This window comes from Cotesia typhae, unplaced genomic scaffold (assembly GCF_013202065.1).
Source record: "Cotesia typhae breed Kobodo isofemale line unplaced genomic scaffold, CoteBio_Ctyphae contig_59, whole genome shotgun sequence".
Taxonomy (NCBI): Eukaryota; Metazoa; Arthropoda; class Insecta; order Hymenoptera; family Braconidae; genus Cotesia; species Cotesia typhae.
The window spans coordinates 1,479,143-1,493,409 of NW_027423761.1; the positions used below are offsets into that span (position 1 = coordinate 1,479,143).

A 14,267-nucleotide genomic window follows, 5' to 3' on the forward strand; every position below is an offset into this window, starting at 1 on the left:
TAACTATTACTAAATCATATTAAATAGAACTAAATCCTTCTATCAATGTACATATCAAAAAAAGATTTAAAAAATATTAATAAACACTAATTTTTTTTTCTCGGAACGTGTATAAATATCGTATAAACAAAATAAAGCACGGATGCAAATAAAAGGCGACTTTGAAACTAAATAAAACAATACAACTAGCAATATAAGTATATATTAAAGGCGACGTTATTACAATCGAATGTTTCATTATCAGCATGTTATCCGAGTCTACTCGTTGACTAAGCAAATGAGCAACCTGAAATCGCTCTAAAGCCATCCTTGAACAATCCCAAGTACCAAGTACTACTCTACTATCTATAAGACATGCCAACGAGTATTGTCAGCACGTACAAGTGACAATGCTTTCTCATATGCATTGTATCTGTTATTATTATGCAAAACAATATTATAATTATGTACACGTATGTATTTACACAAATCTAAGTGATAGAGTATGAGTACGATGATGATAATTTAAATAATACATTTATTTTGTTTTACGAGAGCTGTGAATCAAGAAGAGTCATTGCAATTTTTATCACGCAATTAAAGTCCAAGTTCAATCTTTACTTTTCATTTACAGAATTAGTGATCAATTTTAATGGAGAACAAATAGGGAAGAATACTCAACAGCTTCACTGAAGAACCATTGTCAAAAAAAGATTGTCGAGTCTGTTGCTCAAGGAATTATCTTCAAGTAGAAAAAAATTGAATTTTTTAAAAGGCTCAAGGGAATTGTGTATTGGCATTGCTAATTGACTTTAGGAAAGATTTTCAACTTGCCGCTAAGAAAATTGAAATTTTTCAAAAATCGGGAAGTTATTCTTTTTACCGCGTTTTCCAAAATTCGAGTTTTCAGTAGTATGTAAACCTCTCATAACTTTTGAACGGCTTGGCCGATTTGATCGCGATTGGTGTCATTTGAAAGGGCTTGACCAAACTTAGATTTTGAATACAATTTGGACCGATTCCGACCGGTAGATTTTGAAAAATCTTAAAAAAACTACGAAAAAAAATTTTTTCAAATCAAGTTTTTTTTGAATAACTTTCAAACGGCTCGATCGATCAATTCTAAAAACTAATCAGCTCTTAACATCGGAAAACCACGTCGATCGCCACCAAGCCGGTCAAAATCGGTTGATTCGTTCGTGAGTTATCGTTGACGAAAGAAATCGAATAAAAGCGTTTTTTTCGAATTACACCGAAACTTCCGGTCTTATCAATTTGTGTTTAAAAATGTATCATAGAATTTGAAAAACTGCGTCGAATGCCGCCAACTGCGTGAAAATAATCGGTTCATTCATTCAAAAGTTATTGCGGTTTTAAAATTCAAAAAATAATGTTTTATTAAACTTCTATCAGACTTTTGAGCTCGGAAAGCTCAAAACTACATCAAAATTATATTTTTGAGCTCTTTGAGTTCAAAAACGTAATAAGCGCAATTTTGAGCGTTTAATTACGAAAGTAGCGGGAGGTTACATGGATGGCCTTCAGGGTCAACCGTTTTCCTAGTTTTATTTTCTTATACGGTTTTAAAATAACGTTCACTGATAAATCTTGAAATTTTAGAATTTTTTACTGTTTGCAAGTAAAAATCTTACAACTAAAACTCTATTTTAAATGGAAATTTTTAGTTTCGCTTTAAAGAAATCACAAATATGTCAATATGTTATAAAATTAATTACTGAAGAAAAAAAAATTAATTATACGAAAAGAAGATATTACACGAAGTTAATCTATTACAAAACATGACAACTTAATTATTATTCTTAGTGAAAGGCTAAGTAAAGTTTATTCATAATAAAATTAATAATTAAAACGGACACGCTCGAATCGATCTGACGTACATTTACTTTTAAAGTAGACTGAAAACAAAATCAATTTGCCCGAAAAAATTTATTTATTTAAATAATAAATTTTTTATAAAGACAAAATCAACAATAAATGATTAAATTAACAAACATGCAAAAGTACGGAAAAAAATCAAACGACCCGCTGGTGGTATTACTACATAATCGTGAATAAATTTGTGTCGCAGCAGGATTTACTTGTCTCACCGACAAGCTGCAACACTTTTTCTAACCACGCATTGGCATAAAACCGGAGTTGAATAACGGGTCTGAGTATACATACGTAAACTGCGGAAAGAACAAAACGAAGGACATACTGTATGTTGAACCCTATCTTCTATAAATATATGTCGATCTTACTACTGTTTTGTAAGAAATTAAAAACAAACTTTGGGAGATCCTAAATTGCAGGATTCATCATTGTCATTCAGTTAAAAAAAATATAGACATTCTATTACTGATTTCTACAGAAAATTAGAAAAAAAAAAAAAGAAATTTGTCGTCATTTTTCATTTTAAATAATTCACGGTATTTCTCTTACCAAGTAAACTGAGCGTCAACTGGCATCATAACGCACATGCGCTGTGAAAAAAAGTTTGGGAGATCCAAAAGTGCATAACTCATAATGCTCATTTATTTATTTATGAAATAATGGTGAGATAAAAAATGTGAAAAAAAAAAATGTATAAAGCAGCTGTCATAGGCCGATAATGAACAGGCTCCGTTAGAGGGATAAATGTGAATAAATTTTTTAAATAGCAGCTAGTATAATCCAGATTACAACGAGTATAATCCATATTATAATGAGTATAATCCAGATATTAGCTAGTATAATCCAGATAGTATCTAGTATAATCCAGATTATAATGAGTATAATTCAGATTATATGGAGTATAATCCAGATTATAATGAGTATAATCCAGATTATAATAAGTATAATCCAGATAGTAGCTAGTATAATCCAGATTATAAAAAATGCAAAATTAAAAAAAAATTGATTATCAAAATTTTCACAAATTTTCAAAAACAATGAGAATACAGAATTGATATGGATTAAATTATCTCAACACAATAACTAACCAAATTAACTAAAAAGAGTATAACAATAAAAATAGTAAAAGAAAATTTTGGGTATTAAAGCATTATATTTTCTGTATTATGCAATTATACTTTCGGTATTATGAAAAAAAAAAAAAAAAAACTGCTAAAATAACTTGAACGATATTAAAAGTGTCGCCACACTTAAAAGTAATACGTAATATTTTTTTATAGCTTATTATTTAATTCGCGTAATAAATTCGATTCTGCTTTAATTATACGGAGAATATAAATACAACTTTTAGTTGTTTATTATATTAATAAAGATATTGGCTAATAATACACGAAAGTATTTCATTATCACGAAGTAGATTAAACTTTCTTGAGTAATATATTTATATTTCAACACTATCCTAATGCATTTCACATGAATCAGCCGATTTACAGCCGGGATTTCATGGAAATGTACCTGCGAAGCTTCTCCCGACGTCACGAGTAGAGTCAAGTCCAACACGCAGTTGATAAACGATCTCGCGTGTTCAGTTTGCTTGACCGATCGTAATTTAGCTCACAAGACTCACCGAGACTTCCACCGCCCGAGTTTCCGTTATTTTCATTACTTCCAAGAAAATAAACCCGCGTGGAAAATTATTTTCAAATATGTATCAACAAAAACTAAATTATGTTAATTCATTTAATTATACTGGAGATTACATTTCAAACTCAATTGTTGATGTATTACATCGGTAATTAAATAATTGAAGTTAAATCTTCGTTAGCAAGTGACTTTATTTGCATTTTTTTTTTTTGCTAGTGAGTTATAAAATCAAATTCAGAATTTATACCGAAAATTATCGGACAGAGTCGATCTGTTTTATCGTGAAATCGTTTGCAAATTACAGACAAGACAACACTCCAGATATGTTGGCTGTTCACCTTTGGGCAGCCTTACGATGAGATAAAATAATACAGCAAAATTATAATTGAATCGAAGCTATTATCAAAATAACAATTAAAATGAACTAATTAAATCCAAATGCGTAATATTGATGGATATCAATTTAAATTCATAATAGTATTTACATTTCACATGCTAATTACCGGCTTTTATAAAACGACCGTAATTAAATGAATGAATTCGTTAATTTTATTGAGATTTTACTCAATAAAGCGGAAAAAAAAGTTTCAAATGGTGATTATACCCTTTTTTTTAGTCGACTAAGATCTTTGTCCAGAAACTATAGAAAAGTCTTGTACTTTGCAGACAAAATCCTGCTCAAGAGAAAATAAAGAGACTAAAGTTGATTTAAAAAACTAAAAAAAAAAAAAAAGTATAAAGACTAAAAAGAGAGTTTAAAAAATAAAATAAAAGAGTTGGAGTAGTGGGGGTGGGAATCTAGAGTTCTCGGTAAATTGACCGGTACAAAGGGTTCCATGTGCTTGGGCAAACGATAATTCGGAGCCAGTTCAAAGGACCCGCGGTACGATATATCAATGCCCAGCTTGCAAAACAATTCCAACTATTTGCGATACACAAAGAAAAATACGAAATCAAATGCCTGGAATGGCACATTGCCCCACGGAAGGTACTTCTTTCTATCTTTTCTCCTTATATCCTTATTCTTATTCTTCTTCTACTTCATCTTTAACTTCTCATCCACCTTCCCCATTCTCCATATCTTAACCTCCTTCAGTCCTTCTATGCCCTTGTATTTACCACACACTTGTCTTTCTTATTTTATTTTTCATTTCTCCTTTACTTCTTTTATATTTATTTACTCGATAATAATAACAACAATATGCATACTGAAGTTCTTTACTTGTCTTAAAATAAAAAATTTAATTGAAAAAAATTAAGAAAACGGTTGACCCTGAAGGCCATCTCTGCAAGTTCCCGCTACTTTCGTAATTAAGCGCTCAAAATTGCGCTTATTACGTTTTTGAACTCAAAGAGCTCAAAAATATAATTTTGATGTAGTTTTGAACTCTCCGAGCTCAAAAGTCTGATAGAAATTTAACAAAACACTATTTTTGGAATTTTCAAACTGAAATAACTTTTGAATGAATGAACCGAGTTTCACGCAGTTGGCGGCATTCGACGCAGTTTTTCAAATTCTACGATACATTTTTAAACACAAATTGATAAGACCGGAAGTTTCGGTGTATTTAAAAAAAAACGCTTTTATTCGATTTCTTTCGTCAACGATAACTCACGAACGAATCAACTGATTTTGACCGGCTTGGTAGCGATCGACGTGGTTTTTCGATTTTAAGAGCTAATTAGTTTTTGGAATTGATCGATCGAGCCGTTTAAAAGTTATTCAAAAAAAAATTGATTTGAAAACATTTTTTTTCGTAGTTTTTTTAAGATTCCACAAAATCTACCGGTCGGAATCGGTCCAAATTGTATTGAAAATCTAAGTTTGGTTAAGCCCTTTCAAATGACACCAACCGCGATCAAATCGGCCAAGCCGTTCAAAAATTATGAGAGGTTTACATACTGATGAAAACTCGAATTTTGGAAAACGCGGGAAAAATAATAACTTCCCAATTTTTGAAAATTTTTAATTTTCCTAGCGGGAAGTTAAAAATTTAATTTAAATAGTTAGTATCATATTTTTATTCAACAATTTTTCCAATTTTCAATTTAACAACCCACGCAATTGACGCAACACATGATATGTATAACGCGAAAAAACGGTTTTGTATTTCAATAAACTTTTAGAGAAATATAAAAACATTTTTCATTAAATCGAATATATGTAGAATAAAATGTACGCATTGAAATGATAGCTGACGTATTCAGAATGGTATTTATAAACGATTTTACGATCGATGTGTCGTCTAACACATACAAATCTGTATATATTCTATCAATGCACATGATATATTTAATATCACAGACAAAAGACAATATTTCATCGGACGTAACCGGATGTACTCCAATACAACTGTTTCAACAGCAGTCGGATCAAATGGTCAATATTAGAGACATATAAAAACAGAATATCAACTAAAAGAGATTAAATCAGAGTTAGAAAATATTCCCATATTGCCAATATTGCAAATATTCACAACTCACACAAAATAGTTATGATTTTATGATGGAACTCTATTACCCAAGTAACCATGCTTCAGCAAAACAATAACTTGATTCAAAAAAAAGAATTTGAATGCAAGAAAATTATTTTGGAGAATTTTTTTATTTTTAATTCAGCAGTTAACTTTAAATTAAATGATTTAATTTTTCTAGATTTAAGAAAAGTCTTTTTATTCTTATGCAATAATTTCTCACGGAAAACTTTTTCATCAGTGATTTTTCACGCTGAAATTTCTTCGTAAGTTTTTCATGCTGAAATTTGTGATGAGAAATTTCAACAGGAGAAATTTTCGGATTAAAAGCGATCTTATTAGGAAATTTATACAAATTTTCTGATTAAAAGCGATCCTAGAGAATCTAAATCGATACTGCACAGAAAAAAATTTATTTGAATCAAGTAAATAATTTTGAAGAATTTTATCTTCTTGATTTGAGTAAAAAACTTCTTAAACTAAAAAATGTTTCTCGGTTTAAGTAAATTTTATTTAATTTAAGAATTTTCCGCCTTGATATTAATTAATCTTGTAATTAATAATATTTTTCAAAAATACCAGTGAAAAATTTTTACAATGAGAAAAAAAATTTTTTTGAAAAAAAAACAAGCAATTTTGTAATAAGAAATTAATGTTAAAAATTTTTAACAACTTTACTTCTTATTAACTGAAGAAAAAAAATTTTTTCTCATAGTACACGGAAAGAACAAGATGACACCGGATATCATCCCAGATTATACTCAGTGATATCTGTGGCGAAAAAAAATTTCAGATAGTAGCTAAAAAAATTCCAGATTATACTGAGAAATATCTGGATTATACTGCGTAATATCTGGATTATACTCATTATAATCTAGATTATATTCATTATAATCTAGATTATACTCATTATAATCTAGATTATACTCATTATAATCTTGATTATACTAATTGTAATCTAGATTATACTAGCTACTATCTAAAAAAAAATTTTTACTATTTTTTCACTAGATTTGGAAAAATACAATTTCAGACGGAAATTTTCTCAACTTAAATTAATTTCTTTTTCAGTGTGAGAAAAATTTTGATTTCTTTAGCTAAGAAATAAAATTAATTTCTCATTTAAACATTGCTTATCTTATTGAAAATGGATTTGTTCTCGCAATGTAACCAATTAAATTTCGAGCATTGAACTAAAAATTGACCTGAGCTTTTAACTTGAATCTTATTCTTATTTGACGGTGAATTTATGCATTATGCCGGAATAGATGTGCCGTGACGTTAGTCGAGCTCAACATTAAACTCAACTCGACGATTATATATATATGAATAGAGGTGAACGAACTGTCCGGTTGAGGCGTCTGCTACCGCACCTACCGTTCGAATGCATCATGCATCCACAAAGAGTACGACAAGTGCGACAGCACAACGTCCTCATGTCTATACTGACCTTATATTATAATCATAATATAATTATATCATATAAATAATTATCGATAAATTCCAAGTTATTACTTAATGTTAGACTATTATCGAATGCTTTCAAAAAATGATCTATTTTAAACGCTTATATCACTTTAATTAAGGTAAAGTATCCAATACTTTAAATTTTCAGGATATTTGTAGAAAATGTCAAAGTTTCATATGAAAGAAGGAAAAAAGAAATTAAAAATGTTTATCATTGAGAAATTCGGAGTTTTTTTAGAAAATCTAAAAAATAACGATAAAAATAGGTTCGAATAATTTTTTTTTTATTTTTTCCTAAAAAGAACATTTAACAAAAAAAATTTTGAAGAAAAAAACGTCCCGATAAGTCAATTTTTGAAAAAGTTATAGCAATTTAAGCCACACCTTCCATAATCTGCTGGATTTTTAATTTTTTCGAAATGTAAAGCAAAATTTGAAAAATTCAAAATTGTATTTTCATGAAAATCACTAATTTGAACTAATAATCCTCTAAAATAAAATACATGAAAATCTTGAAGTTAGTCAAAGGTCGAAACTCGCAAAAAACGGGCCACGATTCATTATTGGTTAAAATTTAGGCGCGCAATTCAAATTTCTAGTTACTAGAATTTGAATTTGCGCGCGCCTGAATATAGAGTTTGCATATATTTTCATACTTATGATATATTCAACCAATCACATTACGAATAAGTTGATGCCTCATATATCCATCTCTATTTTATATTGGGACATTTTTAAATATTAATAGTAGGGACAAATATGTTTTATTTTAAAACCTGTTCAACTACTGATTACTTTACCTTAACAATTTATCAAATTTTTTTTTCGCTAGTAAATAAAGCGTCAGGTGTATTTTGTTTACTATATTTACACCAATAAACTTGACCGTCGTTTAGTAAATAAAAAAAATGCAAATAAAAGTAAATATGGGACAAATGAGTTCATAAACCTGAATACACATGACTCTGAGTATTGAGTAGGTACAACAAAAAGAAAAAAAAATAAATAAACAAAAAATATTGTGAAAAGTGTTTGATGAGGTCACGAGGGCAATGAAAGGGAAGAAAAGACTAAACTGAAGATGTGGTGATGCTTATCCCTGTACAGTAAGGATGCACGTGCACACAGAACATATCTAAAATAGTGTGTATGTTTGTAAGCCAAAAGAATAACAAAGAAGTAAAGAGAGACAGGGAGAGCATAGGAGCAAGTACCAAGTAACATGAATAAATGCGTACGTAAGTAGACATACATTTGTGTGTGAACGTAATAGCACATTCGCTCACACATGTAAAATGGACTGTCGAACTTGTGGATCACGCGAGGCGTGGTAGAGACGCGGACCCACTGACTACTCTACACAACTCGGTTCTTCACGATGAATTATTCATAACTCGAGAGCAGGCTTTCTCCCACTACCATCCCCGTCATCGCTGGTGTACTGATGCTTTCAGTTATTCTACACTCCTCACTTAAGTTTATACATCTCCGCTCCTATCCACTCACCTCTTTTTATTATTTATATTATTACTATACATACGTTTTTATACGGGTATTACGCGCTCTTTATTATGTTTCCTCAATTTGCTTTTAATTTTTTTCCAAGTACATAGTAATTTTATGAATACACCAGTATAAATGCCGATGTCGTAATTTACTTCATCTCACTTTTATTTATTATAGAAAAATTAATACTGAGATGTCATTTTCAATATTATTTATCAGTCCAGTTATTATTATTAGTCGACCTGTGCGAATATTTCGCACAATAGTACGATAAGGTAAATAACGGTGACACTGAGAAAAAAAAATGTATTTTTAAAAAAATAAGTATTGTTCCAATAAAAAATTCATTCGTTGAAAATTGACATTTATTAAATGAAGAAATAAAATTTTTTCTGACAATAATTTTTTTAAAAAAGCTTTCTAAATTTGGGAAAAAAAAATTTAAGATTAAAATTCGCAAATTGATTATCTACACGGTAAGATTACAATGGATATCATCCTAGATTATACTGAGTGACAAAAAATTTCAGATAGTAACTAATATAATCCATATTATATTGAGCATAATCCAGATTATAGTGAGTATAATCCAGATTATATTGAGTATAATCCAGATTATATTGAGTATAATCCAGATTATACTCAGTATAATTCAAATTATAATAAGTATAATCCAGATATCACGCAGTATAATCTGGATTACAATGAGTATAATCCAGATATCACGTAGTATAATATGGATTTTTTTTAGCTACTATCAAAAATTTTTTTTCACCACAGATATCACTGAGTATAATCTGGGATGATATCCGGTGTCATCTTGTTTTTTCCCTGTAATATTGTTTTTTTTTTTTTTTTTTTTTAAATTACCCAAATTTTTCTAAAAAAATAAATTGTATAAAATATATATACTGATCACAAAATTTTCCTCAATCTCTAAATTAATTTAAATCAAGTATAAAAATTAAAACTAAGATATAATTAGCATTATTAATTATCACTCAAATAATAAGTATAATTAAAATCCAATGATACTTAATACTTGTTACATCGATTACATATTTAAATAGTAATTATTAGTTTGTCAAAGATAAAACCATCAAGTAGACATGATTTAGTAATGATAAAATGGAAAATAAATAATTTTTTTCGAAATAGAATTTAACGATTTACAGAGAATTGAGTAACAGGTGAATCGTTTCTATTTTAATGACTAAAAGTTTTTAAATAAAAAAAAAAAAAAAAAAAAAAAACTACTGTTCAGTCACTTGTGTTTGTCCTTGGCAAACGAGCTTACAAGTTAAGTCAGAGTGTGAGAGCAAGAGAATAGACCAGAGACCGAATCAACGTGAGTCAACACAATTGTAAAGTAACCGAACGATAAAAAATAGATTAATATTAACAAAAATAAATTCCACTTCAAGGAAAGGAAAATTTAATAGATAAAAAATCTATTATAAGTTTTAAAAATGAAATTTAAGGAACGAAAAAAATAACAGGAGAAAGATGATGATGATGAAGAGCAGAGGGAAAGAAACGGTACGTCAGCTCCCGCCAGAAATAACACGGGTATACTTAGACGGCCCTCTAACCAAACTCAATATACAAGTGAAGCTACAGGGTCTTTTTCTCAGTCTTAGCTGTCTTATGCACTACTATGTATATTCTTTACTCTGATCTCTTATACTCTCAACTCAGAGTCTGTAGATTTAGCTCGTCGAGGAGAGGAGACTGCCAGAGTATAGTAGCTGCTTGACTCAACTCGTCCTGATGAAAAACGAGCCAACCAGCACAGGGACGGGATTAGCCGTCAGGCGAATCAACTCAAGAACTAATTCACCAAGCGGATTAAATTCATTCGAACCAATTTTACTTCCTCTTATCTTTTCATTGTAATAAGAAAATATTCTTGTAATATTCAATCATCCAGATAAAAATAGTTTTTTGTTAAATTATTCAGTCAAGAGCTAACATTGACAAAAAAATTAACTTCATTCAAGAGAAATAATCTTTGACCGAGAAAATTTTTTTTTTTTTTTTTTTTTTTTCATTTCTTTATGTTGAATCAAACAAAAAAAAATTCTTAAAAAGAAGAAAAAGAACTGGAAAATAATTAAAAAAAAAAAATTTTATTTTTTATTTTTAGAAAAATTAAATACCAAAAAATTTTAATAAAATTTCTCTAAATAAATTTAGAAATTTCAAAATGTTTCTTTCATTTTACATGTGAAAATAAAAAAAAAGAATTTTTTTTCCGATTTTTACAAAAATTATTCAAGGTGAAAAATTTCAATTTTTTTTATTTTTCATGAACTTTAAAGACAAAAAGTGAATATCAAAAAATTCTACAATTTCCAAAAATTTTTAATAAAATGATCCATCAAGGAAATAACAAGATGACACAGGATATCATCCCAGATTACACTGAGTATAATCCAGATATCACGCAGTATAATCTGGATTATACTAGCTACTATCTGGATTATACTCATTGTAATCTGGATTGTACTAGCTACTATTTGGATTATACTCGTTGTAATCTGGATTATATTAATTATAATCTGGATTATACTAGCTACGATCTGAATTATACTCATTATAATATAGATTATACAAGATACTATCTGAATTATACTAGCTACTATCTGGATCATACTCATTGTAATCTAGATTATACTAGTTACTATCTGAAAATTTTTTTTACTCAGTATAATCTGGGATGATATCCAGTGTCATCAAAAATTTATTAGTTCAAGAATTTTTCTGCATGTTTAAATACAAAAATGACTTTTTTGATTCAAGATATTTTCTCAATTGAATCAAAATAAAAAAAAAAAAAAAAAAATTATCCACATATTTTTTTGTTTGAGTATAGTGAAGAATACATATATGTGAGGTGAATTAAAATACAGACATTTGGTGAAGGACGATGACTCATTGGAAGGTAAATGCGAATAGAATAGAGCACACGTGTAAGCATGAATGAGAAGATGAGTGGCAATGGCGCGGAAATAGCAACTATACGGCACTGTACTGACAAACCGCAGATACAGCGGAGTTGCCGATACACATACATTTAAATTCATCATGTGTGTGATGCGAGCGAATAGAAAGAGCGAACGTGAACGCCGAGAATGGGACGGCAAAGGCATGAGAGAACGATATATAGATAGATGGACGGATGGATGGATAGATAGATGGATAGATGGATAGATGGATAGATGGGCGGATGGACAATACATCCGAGTGAGTTTTAAGTGAATAGAACAAGAACATAGGGGTTAGCTGTTGTACTCACTGAGTAGAGGGGAATGAAACAAATCGTTGTATTGAGTTAGTGAAGCAAACCAAAGAGGACGCGAGCCACTGTTGATAGAGACGTGAGGCAGACGATAATTACTACTTCGTTAATCTAATCTAGTCTACTAGAGCAATAACACTTGATGAAAATAATCAACGTTATTTTATCGCAAATGCTAATCCTACAGATCTACTCTTATACTTTTTTTTTCCTGTCAATTTTTTTCTTTCTGGTTTTCTCTTTCTTTTAAGTAAACACACGCATATGTACATAATTAGTAATTGCATAAACTTATTTTATTTATCTTTGTGATTTATCATGATATAATTGACGTTTTTAGTAAGATTTAAAAAATTTAACTACTACTTTGATTAAATTATGGTAAAGTCATGTTAATGATTATGTAGTCACTTAGAAAGTTTTAGTCAAAAGGGATAAAGCTGCGGTTTTATGCATGAGAGGTCATCTACTGTATGAGCGAAAAAATTTTTACGTGATTTGTGTATGTAAATTAGATATGTTAAATGATCGTAAGAAAGTCAAATAGACTTTTTTTTTTTTTTTTTATTTTATCGACAATCGTTTTAAATGCTAAATATAAATTTATAAGTTATAATTATTCAGGGAATTGATAAGAGTCATTTGATACTTGATTTTATCGGATACGATATAATTTGATAGACATTAATATGATTGAATTTAAATAAAAAATTTTGTCAAGTGGTTTGGTTTTTGCTCTTTAATATTTTGACGTTTAAAAATAAAGAGTTTAATATTTTTGCTATAAAAAAAATTGAAATTTTTAGAAAGCCGCTTTTTATTTTGAGCCTAGAAAGAAACTTGCTTGGAAATTTTGATTTCAAATCAGATTAAAAAATCATACGTAAATTTATCTGATCTTCAATAAATGTCCTACAAAAAAATAATTTAGTAGCTAGTATAATCTAGATTATACTGAGTGATATCTGGATTATACTCATTGTAATCTTCCATTCCTCCCAGTAAAATCTCAGATTATACCGGACTCTGATTATACTGGATACTATATGAGATTGTATCTTTTATAATCTTGGATTATACTCAGTATAATCTTGGATTATATTCAGTATAATCTTGGATTATATTTAGTATAATCTTGGATTATACTAGCTACTATCTGAAATTTTTTTTTTCACTACAGATGTCACTGAGTATAATATGAAATGTTTCTCAGTGTAATCTTGTTCTTTCCGTGTACAAGGAAGTATAATTGATTTAAGAAATAGTTTTGTCGTAAACATAAAATGACTTTAATGTTAGTGAATTGGCAGAATGTAATTTCCATTTACACGACACCAACCAGTGTTTAATACTTAACAAACACCGTGTAATGCAATAGTATTAAATATAGAGTACAGTAGTTGGACGTAACACTTACTATTACTAGTATCCAATTCTTATAGAATATAAAGACGATGTTGTCTGTTGTAAAGCTTTTGATGTTAAAAGATACAGCTTGAAGATACATATACACACTATAAGATGTTACTATGCCATAAGAAATAGCATTGAGCTGCTGGATCTTAGCTCGTAACACCACCTCGTAACTGTAAAACCCGTTCCACGACTACCATGATTATATTAGGAAACTTAGTATACATGGATATAAACCAGCGTTCTACACTTGACTTAAAATTTATTAATACCCAAATTAATAAATATAGTTTTCGATGGAAAAAAAAATTAGTGTTTAACAATAGATCAGTTTAAATTCGGCCAATGGTTACAAGATTACGAATGACGGTTAAAGACCTTCATAATTAAATCCAAACAAACTCTTCTAATAATATTAACAGTCAAAGTGGCCGGATTGAAGGCCAGTTGACGAGCATGTCTATCTTATTCTCCTCTCATCACCCTCCTGGCTATATGCTAGTAATTTCAAGAACTTAAACTTGCGCAATTAGTTGACAAATAGTTTTTAATAGTATTCAAACATATGTACTCAGGAAATCTGACCAAGG

General features: G+C 29.3%; 1 protein-coding gene across 6 annotated transcripts in view; it reads right to left on the minus strand.

Annotated features, from left to right (window-relative positions):
• The window catches only part of Scalloped (TEA domain transcription factor 1 homolog scalloped), a 111,552-nt gene that overhangs the window by 88,191 nt on the left and 9,094 nt on the right, over positions 1–14,267 (minus strand). Inside the window, exon 1 of one of the 6 annotated variants that reach the window (XM_074250784.1) lies at positions 13,682–13,716. The exons of the other annotated variants lie outside the window; for them this stretch is intronic. The gene's annotated coding sequence lies outside the window, so the exon portion shown is untranslated. Of the gene's footprint in view, positions 1–13,681; positions 13,717–14,267 lie in introns of those variants that run through there. 6 annotated transcript variants of the gene reach the window in all.